Source organism: Puntigrus tetrazona, chromosome 4 (assembly GCF_018831695.1).
Source record: "Puntigrus tetrazona isolate hp1 chromosome 4, ASM1883169v1, whole genome shotgun sequence".
NCBI lineage: Eukaryota > Metazoa > Chordata > Actinopteri > Cypriniformes > Cyprinidae > Puntigrus > Puntigrus tetrazona.
Window position 1 is genome coordinate 2,757,977 of NC_056702.1, and position 18,830 is coordinate 2,776,806.

At 38.4% G+C, this 18,830-nt stretch overlaps 1 long non-coding RNA gene across 1 annotated transcript in view; it reads left to right on the top strand.

Moving 5' to 3' along the window:
* LOC122343412 overlaps positions 1–18,830 on the top strand; it is a 60,856-nt gene that overhangs the window by 31,175 nt on the left and 10,851 nt on the right. The window contains exons 2-4 of the long non-coding RNA XR_006250772.1: positions 14,341–14,437; positions 15,866–15,993; positions 16,250–16,282. This is a non-coding gene — a long non-coding RNA (uncharacterized LOC122343412). The remainder of the gene's footprint in view (positions 1–14,340; positions 14,438–15,865; positions 15,994–16,249; positions 16,283–18,830) is intronic.

Genomic DNA, 18,830 nt, shown 5'->3' on the forward strand with positions numbered 1-18,830 from the left:
CTCTTCCCATTTTTTGTAACTCAAGTTTAGAATTGGCAAAAATAATGTTTGCTGTCTTTTCATGGTTTAACCATCGTGCTGTGGTGAAAATCTTTACGTAATTTAGTGTTATCGGCCACAAATGGCTGGCATTTTTACAAACTCTCATTATGTTATATTATCACCAAATTTTGCGTTCGGTCTTTTAAAAAAACATAGGTATTTCTGTTTGGATCTGACCTGGAGCTGATGGTCATAGGCAGCAGTTTATGAGTGAATTATCCAGTATTTGTAGATCATTTCGACAAAGCTTGCTTGCTCAAGAATTTGATTTGCAGACAATATTGCATTGTAAGAAATTTATAAACAATTTTAGTAGGCTGGTCGTTTTTGATTGTGAACAGCAGAGTCGAAACAAGGTGGAGCAAAAATCCTCAAAAAGTGGAAAAATTTAATAAAAGTTGTGTGAGCAGTCAGTAAGTTTTAGTCCAATGCAATAACATTAGCTTAGCAGTTTTGGTAAAAAAGAAAATCATCTTTGTGTTAAAATGACCAGGACACAATATGAGGGTAAAAAAACGCCCGAACAATCCATATCTGAAGCGGTGGCACTCCGACAACAAATCGCCCTCTGTGCGGGTCGGTGTCTCCAAATGCTAAGGTTAGAATTTAATTGTGACGCAAGGGGGAGAGCGCGACGGTTATGGACAAAATAGCAACGTACATGTCACAGGACGTGTTGCGAATAGTTCACTTAATACCACTGTATACACAGCGGACAGAGAGCGGCCACCTTTGCTCCCCGCTCTGCAAATCCCTGAATAAGAATGTGACATAAATTCTGCACATATAAAATTAGTAAATGCCACTGTAGCCATAGTTAAATATCACACAATTCCCCAAGGAGGCCCCTTGCAAGTTACCTTGCCCTATTTTGCAATAAAAAAGAAGGGGGGAAAGGGAAAAAGGGGGGTCGTAGGCAAAGAAAAGACGGCGACGAAGAAGAAGAAGTGGTGTTGGCTACAGCTGTACGTAGTTAGACACAGAGAAGAGAAAGAGAAGGGTTACGGTCTGGGAACAGCCAAGGTGGCTTTTGCATTTAGCGAGACCTCCCCTTCTGCCGACTCATATTGAAACCATCAAATAAAACGCGCCGTCGCGAAGGCTTTCTCATATGGCTCATTAGGGGTTAAGTGCGGCCTAATCTTTTCTCTAATAAAGTTACTTTGAAGTGAGGAAAGTGGGCGGTACGGGTAGTGGGCCGAACATTTTGTAAATGAGCTCAGCTAAAAGCCTGGAGTGTGTGTGAGCTTCTCAATGCGATCCGTCGCTTTGAACCGCGCTCACGTTTAGATATGCTCTCCGTCCTCTCCGGTTAGGGTTTCCTCAGCTTCGCATTGCATGATGGGAGATTTTCCTTTCCGTTTAACCGCCTGTCGCTGGCGCGGTGCCATGTGCGCGAGGGGAAGCCCCTCATTAATTTAGCCGCAGATTGCTGTTAGCTCCTCGCGCTCGGGTGAGAGGTGTTTACAACAGTTTAGCGGCAAACTGTCACAGACTGAAGCCGTAATGTAGCAGAGTCGCGCCGCCTGGACGGGGCTTGTTTGTTTTTTTGCGCATGTTGGCATTTTCTGTTAATAGGCAGCGTTGGGCCTCTGCCAGAACGCAACAGGTCCTCTTTGAAAGCTTGCAGGGTGCCAAGCGCTGTATCTAACACGTTGCAATATGGTCGTGATTCCCAATGTAAATGTTATTGTACTTGTCTGTGTGTGTGTGTGTGTGTACAGTGTGTTTTCTATCCATCCCACTTTTTTTAACCTCCCGCTCCAATAGGAGGGGGTTGAGATTTTTTCTTCGAACAGATCATGTTAAATTACCCAAAACCATTTAGCGTCCAGCACAGAAATGCCATTTTTAACATATGGAACTCTTTATTTAATGTTTTCCTTGTTGATATACAGAATCTATAACAAATGGTAATGATTCGCAGCTGCTGAAGGGATGTCAGATGTTTGGTTGAGGCTGGAATGATGAAGAGGTGCCTCGGTCCCGCAATAATGCACATTTACTGCTGATTGGACACTTGGGTCAATCGACTCAATACTCACAGGGACAATAAAAGATAAATCGAGAACGATTTTCAAGATGTGCAGCCACATACTATAAATGTCAGTCAGTACGCACTTAGTCTTTTTTTCCATATGTTTTTATTATTCTTGGTATTTAATGCAGTTTTATTTTTGTCAATATTTTATAGATTTTTTTTTTTTTTGCATACAAAGCCACCTATATTTTCACCAAAAACTAGTGGAAATTCTTATGTATAATTGGCATAACAATGTTATTGTCAACATGACAGTAAGTGTTATTTTTATACTTATGAGATAATATTAAGGATTTTATAAATAATATATTTTCATTTTCATAATAATTGTTTTAAATTTTATGCTATTGTGTCTAATTTTAGTTTTTGTCTCTGTTGCTTAATTGATTTTTATTTAAATTTTTTTTAGAGAAATGAAGTTTTTGTTTCATTTTCTTTAATTCAATGTTTATTGTATTTCAGGTAATGAAAATGTTATCTTTGCGGTTTTAATTTTAGCTTTAGTTACCTATAACCATAAGTGTCATTGGGAAAGAAGCAGATTATTTGATCAGGTGCTTAAATCTTAAAACAAATGCAAATAATAATACTATCAAAAAATAGAAATATTTAAGTTTTCTAATTCCGAGCTAGTATTTACATTTTTTAAAATAGAAATAACTCATTTCATGTATTTATTTAATGTAGTATTTTTAATTCTGAACTCAAACGTTCTTCAACTTACATACATAGTTTTGTGGACTTTTTACTCAGATATATTCTGTATGTTAACTCTTCCCATATGAGGCCGACGCTATAAAATAAACCAGACAGCCTTGACAAGTGTAAATGAAATCAAACACGCAAGTACATATGCAGGGAAACTATTTGACCTTCATAGCATTTATGTATGTATAACCTGGAGAAATGCATGTTTCTTATTCAGCACTTCTGTGATTGCCATATTCCCCCCAACTCCGGACCATCACAGGCCTAGTTAACACACCGTGCCGTGTTTCAGCCTGTCATCAAATTGACTTGATGTAGCATAGCATGGCAGCGAGAATGTTGATTTTCTGAAACCCCAGGCCTTGATTATACCTAGCCGACTGTGACCAAAGCAAATCATAACAATAATCGCACATTTGAAGGTCTCCGGGGGGGCGATATATGAATGTGCCCTTAGTAATAACGGATGTATGGAACTTCAGATCTGCTGTGATCATTATAGACTCGTGACTCAGTCCCCGAGTTGGTACCAGTTCTCTGAGATATGATGTTTGAAAATGAGCAAAGGTGAGGAGGCAGATAGTGCTGGTGAGAAGTCTAGAAAATGCATTTTAAGAAAGAAATAGCTGCTATGAATTCAAGCTAATCGCCTAAAATGGGCTGAAAATGTACTCATCTGCCAGCCATCCATGTAGATGAGTTAGTTTCTTCATGGGAACACAATTAGATTTGAATTAGCCTTTCATCCTCTGAATGGGCGCCGTCAAAACGAAAGTTACAATAATTTTACAATAATCTACAAATAATCCACATGGGTCCAGTGCATCAGTTCACATCTTGTTAGGCAAAGAATCTCTATGTTTGTAATAAACAAGGCCATCAAGACGTTTTTGACTCATTTTTAACAGCTATTCATAATATTGGTTTCTCCAGTAAAACAGGAGAGGAACACACCAAGCACCAAGTAAAATGGTCCAAACTGTTTTAAGTAAATATGTTGGTCGATCTTGATGTGAGAGAACAACAGCGGATGGACTTTTTCACAGATAAACAGGATGTTTAATGAGATTAGACCAGTAGAGAATGCATTAAGGAAGTAAATAGGAACACTTTAAGGTCTGCCAGAATACAAAGCTTTTCAAAAAGTAGGCTTGAAATCCAGCTAAGCTTTTGTTGTAACAGCTTTTTGTTGTACAAGACGCTGCCTTCAGAAAATGCTCAACTCATTACTGTTGATCTCTACTCTGACACAACATGACACACAAACACTGCAGAGCCTCTCAGGAACTCAGATATGATTTTGGCATTTGATTTCAATGACAGTCTTTGGTTCTAACAAGAGCTTATTGGTTTAAGGTTTTGGCCCTTTGGAAACCGAATAGATATTGGCTTGTCTTTAAGGGGTAGGTGGATCATTTTGGTGGATTTGTCCTCAGTCATTTGTGCATTGTTTTTTGCGCCCTTTAGCCAAATTGGCTTTATTGCATTTTTAAGCAACCGGCGTAAAGCTCGAAGCTGTCAGCAACTATCCCGCTATTACCTGCACGTGTTTGTTTGACAGCCTCTATCGATAAAGGTAATCTTTGATCAAACAGTGCGTATCGAACTACACGCAACTCCAAACCAATGCCTAGATAAACAAGGCGCTCAATCACTGCGTCTTCCTCCGCCGGCGCAACCATGCAGGCCTGTTCTCCTGACAGCCTCATAAGAGCTTTTTTTTTTCTTGTAAGGCATCGTGGAGTGATCTGTTCTGACAGCACATGTTTGTAGTCCACAATGGGCTTGTCACGTCTTTGTGCATTCAGATATTTACTTTGTGTTCGTCTCATTTGGGCCCGTGGCACTGAATTCTCTTTCACATCGAGATAAATGTCAGAACACGATGTTTTTTTTTTTTTTCCCCGGCTTGTTGTGCTAAATAAATATTTAGGCTCGGTTGTCACGCCTGCCTTGTTTTTTTTTTTTTTTTTTTCCGCTTTTATGCATATCTGTTTATCGCCCTGCTGAGATAAGAAGCGACCGGGGAGATCGTTTGAATAATACAACAAATTAGCAAACACAACAAGTGCTTGCTATCCGTTGGCGAATTAAATATCTATTATTTACAGTTACATCTTGTTGCCAGAAGAGAAACAGTTTGTTTACTAAACATGCAGATGCCAAGATAAAAGCGCGGCGGTTGCATAATTCATGCACCGCATGTTTGCGTGTGCCGTCCTAAACTCTTCCCCGTGCATTAAAAATACACCACTGTAACGCAGCAAAGCTCCCAGTATTGTTATCATTTATTCAGTCACATTGACATTAATATTGCACGCGCGCCGCTGCCCTCCCGGTCTGTTTTTCCGAGCTACCGGGGCGCCGTTCGGGAAACCCGTCGCGGCGAGGCCGTCCTAGGTTCTGCTCTGCACCGAAAATGAATCCTTATTATAATGACACCTAGATTAGCCCAGGTGAGACAGCCCGCCACCCTTCGGGGCATCTCGGCACGTCGTTTAATCCAAATGCCAATTTGGCGTGGGTTTGTTTGGCGCGAGGGAGGGTTGCATGGAGAGGGGAAGGCGCTCCTCCCAGCTTGGTGCGTCTCTAATTGGAGTGCAGGGAGCGGGTGGAACTGCCTGGCGTCAGTCAGTGTTTAGGATGCCCGGGGGCAGCGCTCTCCTGTGGGTATCAAAGTGCTCTAATTAAATGCAGGGTTCATAGCGCGGCCCTCTGCATTACAGGCCGGGAGAAAGCGAGAGCGGCCGGCTGCCTCCTTTCCTTTGACTAGCCTCTGCTAATTACCTATTGTCCAATTGACTTCCCATTCAACTTCCCACCAAACAACGAAGCTCGCTCTCGTCAGGCCGACCCCCATCTTGCTGTTTTTATTTTTGGCCCCCGTCTTCCTCACCTTGTCTTAGCCTGGCCGGCCCAATTAATCTTATGGAGATCTCCCTCCTCCGCCAGGTTCCAGCGCGCCTGGCCTCCTGTTTATAATTTGATTTGGAATTATAAAAGTATGTGTGGCTATAAAAGACGAGTGTCATTTTCCCAAGTGCTGGGACGTGCCGGGGCTATCAATCTTCCCAACGTGCCCGGCAAACTGATTTCCCAGAAAATTAACTTCAATTAATAGCACAAATCCCCTCGGCGTGGCCGCGGAGGCAGGCGTCGCTTTGAAGGAGAACCTTCAAAGATGTCTCACAATGGCGTTTCGCTCGCATCCGCACATGCCCTTTTGTTTCCCATAGCATAGGAAATATTTGCTGCATCTACACAAATATTCCCACATCAACATGAAAAATTGATTACACTCGTGGTGCGGAATGCTAAAACAGAGATCGGGTTAAAATAAGGCATTCGGGACGTTTCTTTTTTCCAGCAACTAACACCTTTGTACTTTAAATGGAGTGTTCTGGGGTTTATTTATTTATTTCTGGAGGGTCAAGATGTGAATTTTTTGGGTTTAGCCCTTCGGCGGAGGAGTTCAAGCTGACGACGAGCCTTCGTTCTTTGCTTTTATCCAAAACAGCTTTTTAAAATTTTATTTAAAGCATGCATTTCATTAGTTTGCGCATTTCCTGGGATTTGAACCCGTGACCTTGGTGTTGCTGGTGCATGCTGCCAATGTTTTAGCAAACCAAGAACGCTAAAGCATATTGTTAGTCAACATGAAACAGTATTCAAAACCCGTTTTAGTCCTGTCAGGTGATATATGTGCCGAAAAAGAGAAAAAAAAAGCTGGTTTGCTGGTCTTAGATGGTTATAAATTACCTTCCTGCTGGTTTTAAGAGATTGAAGCACTTTTTAAGTGAAGGCTTGAAGACCAGCTTAAGACCAACATGAAATATTATTAATAGATAAAAGTTATTAGCTAAATATAAATCATCTTTTAAAGTAAAGAAAAAACAGAAATTTTAAATCAATAAATTAAAAAAAAAAATTCCCACTAGCTGCCAAAGCAACATTTCTTATTGTAATTGTTTGTACTTGATGTACTAAAATAACTGACACTAAAGCCAAAATAAATTTTAAGATTATACAACTAATAAAAATGTCCAAAAACAGACAAAAAATAGAGAATAAAATATATAACTAAAATAAAAATATAATAATTATAAAGACTTGCAAACTTGATATTTTTGGTTTGTCGCATTTTGTTTAAAAAATCGTTAAAAAGTTTATTATCTCACATAACATACATCGATGAAACATTCACTATGAGTTTCTGAGCGTTTATGAAGTCAGTCACTTCATGTTGACTATATCTTGGTTTCTACGCTAATGTAGCGTTCTGTACACCTCTAATAAACGTCCACTTGTTAGGACAGTTTATGTGTGGTTCTGTATAGCTTCCGGCTCCCAGCGCTAGCTCTGCAGCGTCTGTGGGCCGCTTGTTGTTTAGCAGCCAGCCTTCTTCTTCTGACTGCACTCGAGATATCACAGTGCTAAAGCAGTTGTGTCAACAACCGGCAAAACCACAGGCTACAGCGGGGAGACACGCACACACACATACAAATAAAATATGGATGCCGCGGCGGCCGTTTGAAGGGTCCATTAGAGGGGCCGTTCGAGGCAGTGATGGAGGGAGATAAGTGTCAGACCCCCCGCTGCACTGCGCTGGAGCCCTGCCAGCTGTTTACTGCATCCTGGTGCGGCTGCTTGTTACTGTCTGACACAGTCAAGATGAAATATCTCTCTCTATCTCTCAGCTTAGAGTGGAGCGTTTCTTCCTTTTTGCTGACTCACGAGGCCTGCGAGCGGGCCGAGGGGACAAAGCAGCACTGCCGATATTCTGTAGGTGTTTTTTTTTTTTCCGACCGTAGCATCTTGGAAACTGCGTGTCAATAAAAACTATGAGCTGCGAACGTTGTCTCCATTATTAAATAATTTTAAAAAATTCACAATAAGATGTGCAGATTTTTTTTTTATTAACTAAATAAACTAAAGAACTAATTGCCATTAGAGTAAAACATTTTAATTAGCAGTCTCTGTTTAGTAAGATCTCTGTTTTATTAAGATACAATTGCAGTTTTTTTTTAATATTTTTATTTAGATTTTTAGATTGTTTTAATTATGACATTTTATATTATTAAGTTTTTATTTTATATTAATAATTTAATATTATGTTTTTGTCTTTTTGTATATATTTTTATAATATATATATATATATATATATATATATATATATATATATATATAATATATATATATATATATATATTGAGTTTTATTTCAATAGGTTGAAATTCATTTTTAAATTTTTATTAAAAATATTTTATATTCAAAAAGTAGTTTTTCTGGTTTACTTTTAGATAGCTACATTTAATTTACATATTTAATTTAGTACTTAAAAAGTTTTTTATTAGTTTTAGTTAACTCCATATTAAATTCTTTTTATTTATTTATTTGTTAATTAATTTAGTTACATAATATTAAAAACTCAATTGTGAACAAAAATATATATATAAAAGAAAAATGTATTTATCATTTATCAGTTCGTTCATTTTAATCCAGTTGTTCGGTATTCAACGTGCCTTCATTTCTTTTATTTCATTTAAAATATTTTCCATAAAAGTACTAGCATCTTGTGAGCCTGTTAATCTATTTTAAAAGGTTTACGAAAAGGCATAAAGAACAACATCCTCTTCTCTCAGGTCTTGTTTTCCTGCCAGATGCATCTGAAACACTTTTATCCCTCCTTTTCCCAGCAGCTGCTGTTGTGGAGAGGGCCTTTACGTTCGTCTTGGTTTGCTCCACGGGTGTTTAAACCAACTTACCTTCCATCAATAATGCAGGATGACAGTTTCATATAGTCTGACAACACAATAATGCGTTTATTGAGATGTCTTGAGATGCGTCAGAACCTATCGCACACCTGCTGCTCAGTCAGGAGGAATTGTTGGCGTGTGTGATTGAATGAGTGTGAGAGCGAGTGGGCTCCGTGTAAAAGCCGATGCTTCCTGCCTCTCTACCCTGCCTGAGGCACTGCCTCCATTGGGATGGTTTATATGCAATAGTAGGCTTCTGCTTATTGATCAGTGCTAATGTCTCAATGATCTCACACTCATGAGTCAGTTCTCTCTCTCTCTCTCTCTCTCTCAGTTGGGGGGATATTGCAGCCCCAGCTGCTGCCTTCATGTTTCAGACTGATTTACAACTGCTCGTTAATTAGCCACCATGCTAATGAAGAGACAGTTCTTGTCTGCTCCTGTCTCGTGCCTTTAAACCTGCTGAAAATAACTGCTTAGACCAGCCTGAAGCCTTTGCTGGTCTTAGTCAGCCACTAAGCTGTTTAAACCGGTCCGAGCTGGTATTCTGTAATATTTTCTAATGTGTTTTAAAGTGTCATTTATTCCCGTGACGCAAAGCTGAATGTACTCATTACTCCAGACTTTCAGAAATCAGAAAGCTGGTTTGTGGTCAAGAAATATTTACTGTTAATATAAATTAGTACTTTTATGTAGCAGTGATGTATTAAACTGAGCGAAAATGTATAATGTCACAAAGTAAGGTCTGTTATTCTGAACATTATATTCATCAAAACTGGTTCATTACACTCAGCTGTTCAACGTAATAATAATAAATGTTTTTTGATCAGCAAATCAGGATATTAGAAGGACACTAAAGACTAGAGTAATGTAGCGATTTAGCTTTAAAATCAGAAATAAATGACATTTTAAAATATATTATATTATATATTTAAACAGTGAAAATATTGACTGTAGTGAATTTCACAATTACAATTAAACAATCAGAAATAACAGCAAATAACACCTAATAATAATACAATGTATTACGAATAATATGTAAACATAAGTCTCTAAAGACTATTTATATTATTGTAAAATATTTCGGTTATTTTATCTAAAACAACTTCTTTTTTTAACATCACAATAATAATAATAATAATAATACAAGATGTTATACTATTCTCTTATTCTAGAAATTGGACACAACTCATTCATATTTTATAAAGGCTGTGAGTTTCAAGTGTTTATATTTTCGAAAAAGTTATATTTTAGAAGTATTTGTGTGTGTGTGTGTGTGTGTGTTAGCTCAAAACTCACATTAATTAGTATTTTATGGTGTTTTCCAGCACTATGCCGCTCCATCTCTTCTTCATCATTCTCTCTTATTTAAAGACGAGGTCGTAATTCACCCGTGCTTGTAAAGTCTGGTCTCTGTGTTTGTGCCGGAGTTATTCTTCCCGACCCCTTTTGTTTCCACGTGCCTTTAAATCTCCCCTCGAGTGGACCTAAACTGGAAACAGTAAATTAAAGAACAATGCCGAGGTACTGACCCTTTAGATCTCTCTCTTTATCTCTCGCTCTCTTTCTCTCTTCGGCTGGTGTGTTTGATTACGGAGAAAGCGAGCAGACTCTGCCTCGTTTGTTTTCATTAGGGTGATTGCCTCAACGTCTGAGCGACCTTCAGCTGTCCTCTCGGCCCAAAAGAAATCCACACACACACACACACACACACACACACACACAGTCTGTCTGTGACTAATGGCATGTGTGTACAGATTCAGTGTTAGGGTCAGCACTGGAGCATGATGGCTGCGGTGTAACGAGGGAGGGTTTGACTGACACGGTCAGAGTTTTTTACGTTTCGTTCTCTTAAGCTACGACCCCTTTATTTAGGGCTTTGCCTTTAGTGTTTTTTTTCCCCGCGTTTTAGCAGGTTGTGGCGAGTTTGCTCGGATGGATTTGGAAGTGCGCTCGGTTGGCTGTGACAGTGTCTTGTTTCTGATTGGCTGTGGCAGTTTCTCGGTTGTTGTTCCGTGCTGCTGTGTCCTGCAGCTCAGATATGATGCAATGAAATCGGAGAAGTTGTAGTTGAGATAAAATCCCATGTGTAACACTCTGAGCCCCTTATTAAATTAGACTGTAATGTCTAAAGCAGGCCTGGAGCTGGGTGTGATTATCTGTATAATTATCACACGGTGCTCTGAAATACTCCATTGCGATTGGTCAGTCACAACCTTCCGCAGATGTTTTAGTACATTTTAAATGTATTTATTTATTTATTGCTTTTTTTTTTATCATTTATTCATTCATTTATTTGCATGCATATATGTTTACAAATGCAGCACTAAAGCATGTAGTTTTTTGCGACTGTGATTAATATTAATTAGAGGCGGTGGAAAGCAGGATGCTGTGGGTGGTGTTGCGCGGTGTGATTGAAGGCCTTTGTTCTGCGGAGAGGCCCATGAACTCTCCTGAGTCGGACACCCACGCAAAAAAAAAAAAAAAAAAAAAAACCTGAGACAGAGGGGGAGAGAAAGGAAAAGGCTGTTCTACTGCTTCCCTTGTTTTCCTCGACAAAGGTGGTGAAGTGTGTTCGTCACGGTCTCATTGGATAAACCTCATTAAAACAGAAACAAATCTAGATTTTATTTTCACTTTGTAGCGTCACTGAAGTATTTTTAATCATTTCGTTGCATTTTATTATCACTGTTATACAATTGTTTACATTTGAAATCATTTAAAATATTTTTGTCTTAAAGTAATTTATTACCTATTTTGTATGCATTTTTTGGCCACAAAGCCAAATATCTTAATGATCCTCAAAAGTAAACCTTTATTTTTGCAGAATATTATGTCATTTAAACGGTTGATTTTGGGATGAACTACGCTGTAAAAATAAATAAATAAATACAATGGTAATTGCATTATTAAATTAGATTATTACGTTAATTGTTCATTACTTTTATGGACATTTCTGTTAACCATAAAAAATTTAAATACAGATAAAACACCTATAAAAAAGTTCAGAAAATTCCTTCTTATAAATATATTACTTGCATGGTGCATGTATATCATTTTTATATATATATATATATATATATATATATATATATATATATATTATATTGTTCATGTTTTAACATGTTGCATTTCATGAGACTACTAAAAAAAACACCTTTTTCAACATCCCTAGGCATGGAGTGCTTCATTTTGACAGTTTTGTATATACATGCAAATTTAAATAAACATATAAGATCACACGCTACACGACTGCTGCCAGCGGTTGACAAGTTACAGTGAGAAAAGTTAGACCAATTATATCGTGTCAGTGTAACTGGCATCCAAACGACAGACGCTTTCCCTCGCGTGTGTGTTTGTGCCTCGTGTTTCTGTGCGCCATGGAAACAAAATCGGTGCTAAGCGCGATTGCGTGTTAAGTTTAATGCAGTTTTCAGCACGTTTTGCAACGCAAACACTAAAGCAGGCGCGCACAGCTATGTGCATTGTGAAACGCTTTTTATTAACCAAGAAATATTTCGTCCTGAAATTTAGGATGCTAATTGAGACAGCCGAGAGAGGCAGTGCATTAGTCGTGGGACTGAATCTGAAGACACAGACGTTCTTTGTGTGCGTTGCGCGAGCCCTAGGCTGCAACTTGATGAGTTTATAACTGTCAGCAAAATTGAAATTATTATCAGGTTACGTCAGTTAGCAACATTTCTTTTGGCCATACCGAGGGTGTAATTAACTTTTAGACCTCTCCGTTCGAGCCAAGTTTCTCAAAGCAGGTGTGCCAACTGAAACAAGCGCCTCAGAGCCACCTTTTCTCGCCTGCGTGTCTGTCTCGCTCTTTTCTGCTCTCTCTGGCTTTGTGTCGATGTAGACGAGCGCTCGCTCTGGAGGGCCTTGTTACCAATACGAGCGCCTTTTTCGCTTTCCAGCCATCGATGCAAAAGCCTTTAACATGCTTTGTAACAATTTAGCGTTCCCACGAGACCTCCTTGTGTTTTGAGCGCGCTTCAGTCATCCTGGCACTCTGGAATCGCTTAACGCAGCAAATTTTTCATCAGCAAAGAGCTGCGCAGAACTGAGAGGAAATAAAATCCAGGGCATGTTTTTGTTAAACGCGTCCTGACGCACTCATCCGGTCTCTTGTGTTCAAGAAGTGGATGTGTTGTTGACTCACAGTTGTGTTGTTTTACGCCGGCAGTGAAAGTTGGCCAATGCACATTTCAATGATTCCTGTTAGTGCTGATCCAGCTTATTGCATTATATTTGGACTACAGGCTTCTTTTATGCCTCGGTTTGTAGAGAAGAGCTGTGCTTTTATTAGGCATGCGTAATGCTCGGTTGTTTTTAATAAATAATAAAACAGGTGAAACTCACATTAAAGGATCATAGAGACAATTTTTTTCCCCACTTGGCCCAATAAGCAGCCACCTAGCAACACCCTGGTAAATAAAATTAAGAATAGTGTACAATTAAATTAATTAAAAAAGTACAGTGTTCAATTTATACACAGAAATGTCAAACTTTGACAAAAAAAAGTTTTGCAAGATTTTTTTTTCTGCAAGAATAATAACACTAATATTTTTTTATTTAAAATAAATGTTCTTTCCAACTTTTTATTTGTCCCAAAAATCCTGAAAAAAAATTACAGTGTTTTTTTGAGCACCAAATGAGCATTTTGGCATCCTGAAGGCATTTATGTTCATTTAAAAATATTAAAATAGCAAAGTTGTTTTAAACGTTTCACAGTGTTACCATTTTGTCTGCATCGTTGATCAAATAAACGCAGCCTCGGTGACTTCTGTCAAAAACAACATTTTAGCGTGTAGCGATACGTGGGTCGTCTACAGAATTACAGAACATTGCAGAATGCATTCAGTTTAGTGTGAAATAATGTAACCAGTTTGTGTTAGCGTTTAAAGCGATCAGTTAAAGTGCGCTGTAGCTGAGTGACTGGAAAGTGGCCCCTAAGCGCAGGTGTGCATCTTTCCGTTCACATTCCGGGGCCCTTCATCACTAATGAAGGATGATGCCTGGATCTCTGTTTATTTACTAGCTGCGAAACCAGATCTGGAGAAATTTAAAGCTTCGCTCTCTCCCTCCCTCCCCTCTCTCTCATCCATTGATACATGGTTAATGGTTGTCAGATGCTGCTGTGTTAGTGGGGCCCGAGATCTATTTGTTTGCTCTGGCTGATTTCCTCAGACTAAACTGGTATCGGTCCTCTGCAGTTGGTTTATATCAAAACACGAGTGACTGTGGAGGCTCCACCTGGTAAAACAAGATGGGAGCCGCTCTGACAGGAGCCTAACATCTTTCTTAACACACGAGCAGTTTACTGAGCGAAGCCACCTGACCTGCTGCTGTTAGTTTAGCGCTAAATCCTGCGGCGCGGATGGGTGATAAGGAACGTGTGAAAATAACATCTCTGTGTTTGTCTGCAAGAGCGATCCAGACTGAATTATGAGGCTCGGACACCACAAGCCACACGCTGTATTTAGTTTAGCAGATTGTTGTAGGAGAAGGAACGTACTGCTTGATTTTGAAGTCAAACACGTCTCTGATTAAACCGTTTGGTCTGGGAGGTCCGGTTTCAAAACACTGTTAGATACCAAAAAAAGTCTTCTGATGCCGTTTTGGGTATTTCAATTACGGCGCGCGGTCTGCGGCCAACCGCGGGTTTCTTTTGCCGTTACAAAGTGTTTACGCCTAGATCGTCAGGTGTCTGCTTGAATTAGGCGTTTGCTCAGCGAAAAATGAGAGATGCGGTGTAATTCACCTTTACCTATCGCTGATCCACAGGTGTGTCACGTGCCCTTCTCGGCTGTGTGGAACGGCCCACCTAGAGCTCACCCCTGCTGGGCTGGAGAGGCGCTGCGGACCCCGTTTCCTTCCACAGGTGCGTCCATATCCGCTTGATTAGCAGGAGAGATGGATGATCTCCGGGGAACGTCTGTGATCGCTTCCTATCTTATTTTTAAAATGCACTTAAAAATGTTTGACCATTAGAAATTGGTCCAATACATTTGTCTCGACCAAAAAAGAAATGCAAGAAACGCGCTAATTGAAAGAATACAAGTCGGTCAAAAAGATCGAATCCGTTGTTTGGTGAAGACATTTATAAGTGAGTGGTGGTTTCTTGTGTGCGTAAAATGAGTAGTAAAATCAGTCAGAACGTCATAATGTTAAATAGTATTTTAAGGGGGGGGGGAACACAACATTGAGGGTTAAATAAATTACACTGGGTTTCATACTTTGTAAAGTAATGAAATGATTTTCAGACCTTTTTAGGTGTGCCTTACGATTTTGAATAGTTTTTGGAGCCGCAGTATGTGCTGCACGTTAAATCAATTTTAAATGCTTCTCCTCAAGTTACAGATCTGAAAGAAATGAAGACGTGCCAATCTTCTTGGACTTCTTTATACATCACAGTCATTCCTGTAAAGCTGTTTTTTAATAACTATCCTATCTGACTGTGATCAATTCAGAACTCTAGAGTTTCTCTGGTCTGGAGTTCAGATATCCATCATGCAGTTGCTTTGCACTGCCAGGACTGATCCAGGTTACAGCGCCAAGTGAGGGAAGGAGATGGAGAGCCTCATTTATACAAGCTCAAATACAGAACAGACATTTGAAGATAGTCTACTTTTCTGTTCTGTCACATGCGGTTTTCTTAAAAAAAGACATGGAGGAATCGTAGTAATACTGTGATATTTGTTGAATTGTCATGCATATGTACGCTTTACCTTTAAGGTACTGATATGATCCACTTAGTAGTAAATAAATGACAAACACCTTTTAGCTTTTGTACCTTGTGTACAAACTTGACATTTTTTGTACCTTTTTTTCTGAGAACATCGCGGGACATTCATCTTCCAAAATCATTTTAAACACCGTTATACTAATTATTTTATGCTTCTAATGCATGCAACTTCATGACCCCATATTAATTAAGAAACTACATGTAATATTTGTACTTTTTAAAAAATTCATTCGTCACATAGCGGGACCATTTATAACGAACCAATTACTGAATTATTGAAAGATTAGGCAAAATAAAAAGTCACAGCGTCCTCATACATTCATTCGATTCATGACTTAAATATTGATGTTGATAAAAAATAAATAAAAACCACCTAACGCTATATCTTGTTTTAATGCTGATTGTATTATATTGACTGAATGTATTATTACTCTATAGAGACATGTTTGAGAAAGCAGAAGAACAATAGCATTCAATTCCTTCTTTATTTGAATAAGGAAATCTTTTTTTTCTGACATAATGCATGCATTTTTCAATATTTTTGACATCTGCCCTTTTTTTCAGGCCTCTTGAGCTGTACAGGAAGCTCCTGGTGGGCAGGTCTCCATCATCACATCACGGCCGTGCTCCCAGCGGCGACTGCAGCCTCTCTTCATCCCTTCACGGAGCGCGGGAAAGGGTCAGAGCGAGAGGTGAAGCCTCGCTGAAGTGTGTTTGTTTGTGAGGAGTCGCGGTGTCAGGTGTATCTGTGAACAAACACTTCTTTGTTGTGTGGTCAAAGGGCTGAGCTGATTTTAAGAGCTCACTTTTATCACCTCTACACTGAGGACTGATGGAGGGATTATGACTCTCTCTCTCTCTCTCTCTCTCTCTCTCTCTCTCTCTCGCTTTCCCTCTCTTTCTTTCCTCACTCGCACATCTTTTTTTCTCTCTTTTCTTTCTCTCCAGTGAACAGTCTGTCATTTTTGGAGTAGTACGCAGGTAGGAGACATTAATATATATGTGATTTGTTTGTTTGTTTATGTGTGTGTGGTATCGTTTAAGTAAGCTTTTTGAAAAGCTTTTTTTATTATACATTTTTTATGTAATAAAGGAGAATGATATTAAATGTTATTTAAAAGTGATGAGGCACACAGATAGATAGATAGATAGATAGATAGATAGATAGATAGATAGATAGATAGATAGATAGATAGATAGATATAAATATTTTCCATTTACTTAATTTTAGTTAAGTTTTAGTCATTTTATTTTATTTTGTCTTTTCCTTTTCGTGTATATACTGGGGGATACACACAGTATATCTTCAGACACACACGCACACATATAAGCTACAATTTTTTTTATTGATTTTAATATTACTCTTTCTTTAAATTTTATCCTGGCTTTTCTGCTACCATATTCATTTCACGTATCCATTTAATTTGTACTTTTTAAAATAACTGGACAGTCTTGCAAAAATGTAAAGGAGTGTTGAATTCAGAGAAATTGTTGCTGGAAAAAAAAAAAATAGCACCAATGCCAAAGCAGCGCTGCTCAGTTGTAGGTGGGTGGACGTCGAGCAAGGCATTCTGGGTAGATGTGCATGTACAGTTATACGGCATGGTAAAAAATAGTTATTGTAAAAAAAGAAAAGAAAAACTCAGCTCATTTTTGGGCTTTCAAATTTTGATGTATGCATACATTTAAATTTATATGTACAAAAATATCCAGGTACTATATATATATACATATATATAACAGCCATTCCCTCCTGCAGCGTGTACTTCCTCTCTCGCTCACACTCCGTCAGTCCCACACTTGCGTTTAGCATCCTTCAGTGGAGATCATTATTTACCAAACAGGCTTCCTAATAAGCATGGAGTGATTACCGAGAGCAACACAAGGAAGAAAAAAAAAAAAAAAAAAAGAGAAAAACCTCCACAAGAGGAATATCCATCATAATTGATGTGTTGCAAAGCAGATTACACACATTAGCGCACACAGTTTTGAATATGACAGCTCCAACTGAACATGACAAATTCCATAATGTGGAAAAAAAAAAAGGTATTTGACTCTCAGGGTATTAGGATGCTCGGCAAGCAACAAAGCAGCATTTGCATGCGAGTGCAACCAACCCCCCACCTCCGTTCCTTCGGCCATAATTATCTCTCATTTGTTCTTTATTTCAGAGGGATCCTGCGCGCAGCGTTAGCTGGACGTTTGTCTCTGATCGAGCCGGGCTAATCCGCAACACATAGTATTAGATGCGTCTGATTTACTGAAGCTGCTTACTGTAACAGATACACAGAGCTGCTTCACACAGCTATCAAGAGCTGCTTTTCAAGACATTCATAAATAAAAAGGATTTGAGAGATTTACTAAAGCACTTCTACACTCAATGCTTAGGATAAGAGAAATAGAAAATGACAATTTTAGGTGTCGTACATCTTATAGTTTTATATTTTGATGTATTATTGTTGTTATTTTTATTATAACAACAGCAATAGTCTAAAATATAAAGTTGGTATTGATTTATTATTTTTTCTGTGCTTATAGAATCATCTACCTCGATTTTTTTTATATGTGTAGATTTTGTAGATCTTGTCATTATTATTATTATTTTTATTATTATTATTATCGAACGATTCTTGAAAAACGTCTGCATAAACTTTTATTTATTTATCCTGTGAGTTGGATAAAATCTATTTTGGCATTACGGATATAAATGAATTTTAACGGCCTGTAGATCTAGTAGTAGTATTGCGTATATGTATATAGAGCTGGAGAATACCTACATTATTATTATTATTATTATCAATAATAATTTGCATTCTTTTGTATAGTGAGATTTTTTTTGAACGGCACGCAGATATTATTTTATCGTTTTTATTTACCAAAAAAACACATATATTTTTTACCGTCCTTGCATTCGACACGAGGGTTTATTTGGATTCCAGTTCTCATTCATGCTCCTTTTATCAGGCTCAAATGTGAGGGTGTTTGACGCGAAGCGCTCCTCAGAAGTGTCATCTCTTCCACGCAAATCCCTCCACCTCACACTTCACGATAATCACTTTCCAGCACAACAGAAGGAAAGAAATAACATCCCACCTTCTGATTGTAACACCTTCTAAAATATTTTCGTCCTCTTTACCAAATACGAGCTCGAATTGATTTTTATCATGCAATATGTGAATCTGCTAATAGCACATCACAAGTCAGGTGGAGCAAATCTGTGGAAAGACAAAAAGTAAAGCAGTGCTCTCCCCTCCGCGCTCGAGCACAATTAAACACTCTCTGGATCCATATGTGCTTTCTCCCACACAGTCTCTCATGTTTTCTTCAACACGTGTAAATTCTAATAAGGCTGTTTAATTTCTGTCACACTCCTGGGTGTTATTGAAGTCCTTGGCAGATATTTTACTGAACGTACACTGTCGCAGATTTATATAAATTGTAAAAGTGTGTTTGCTGACTAAAAGGCAAATGGAAAATGTGTTCTCTGCGTAACTGCCTTTTTATCCTATTTATACTGATAAGAATGAAA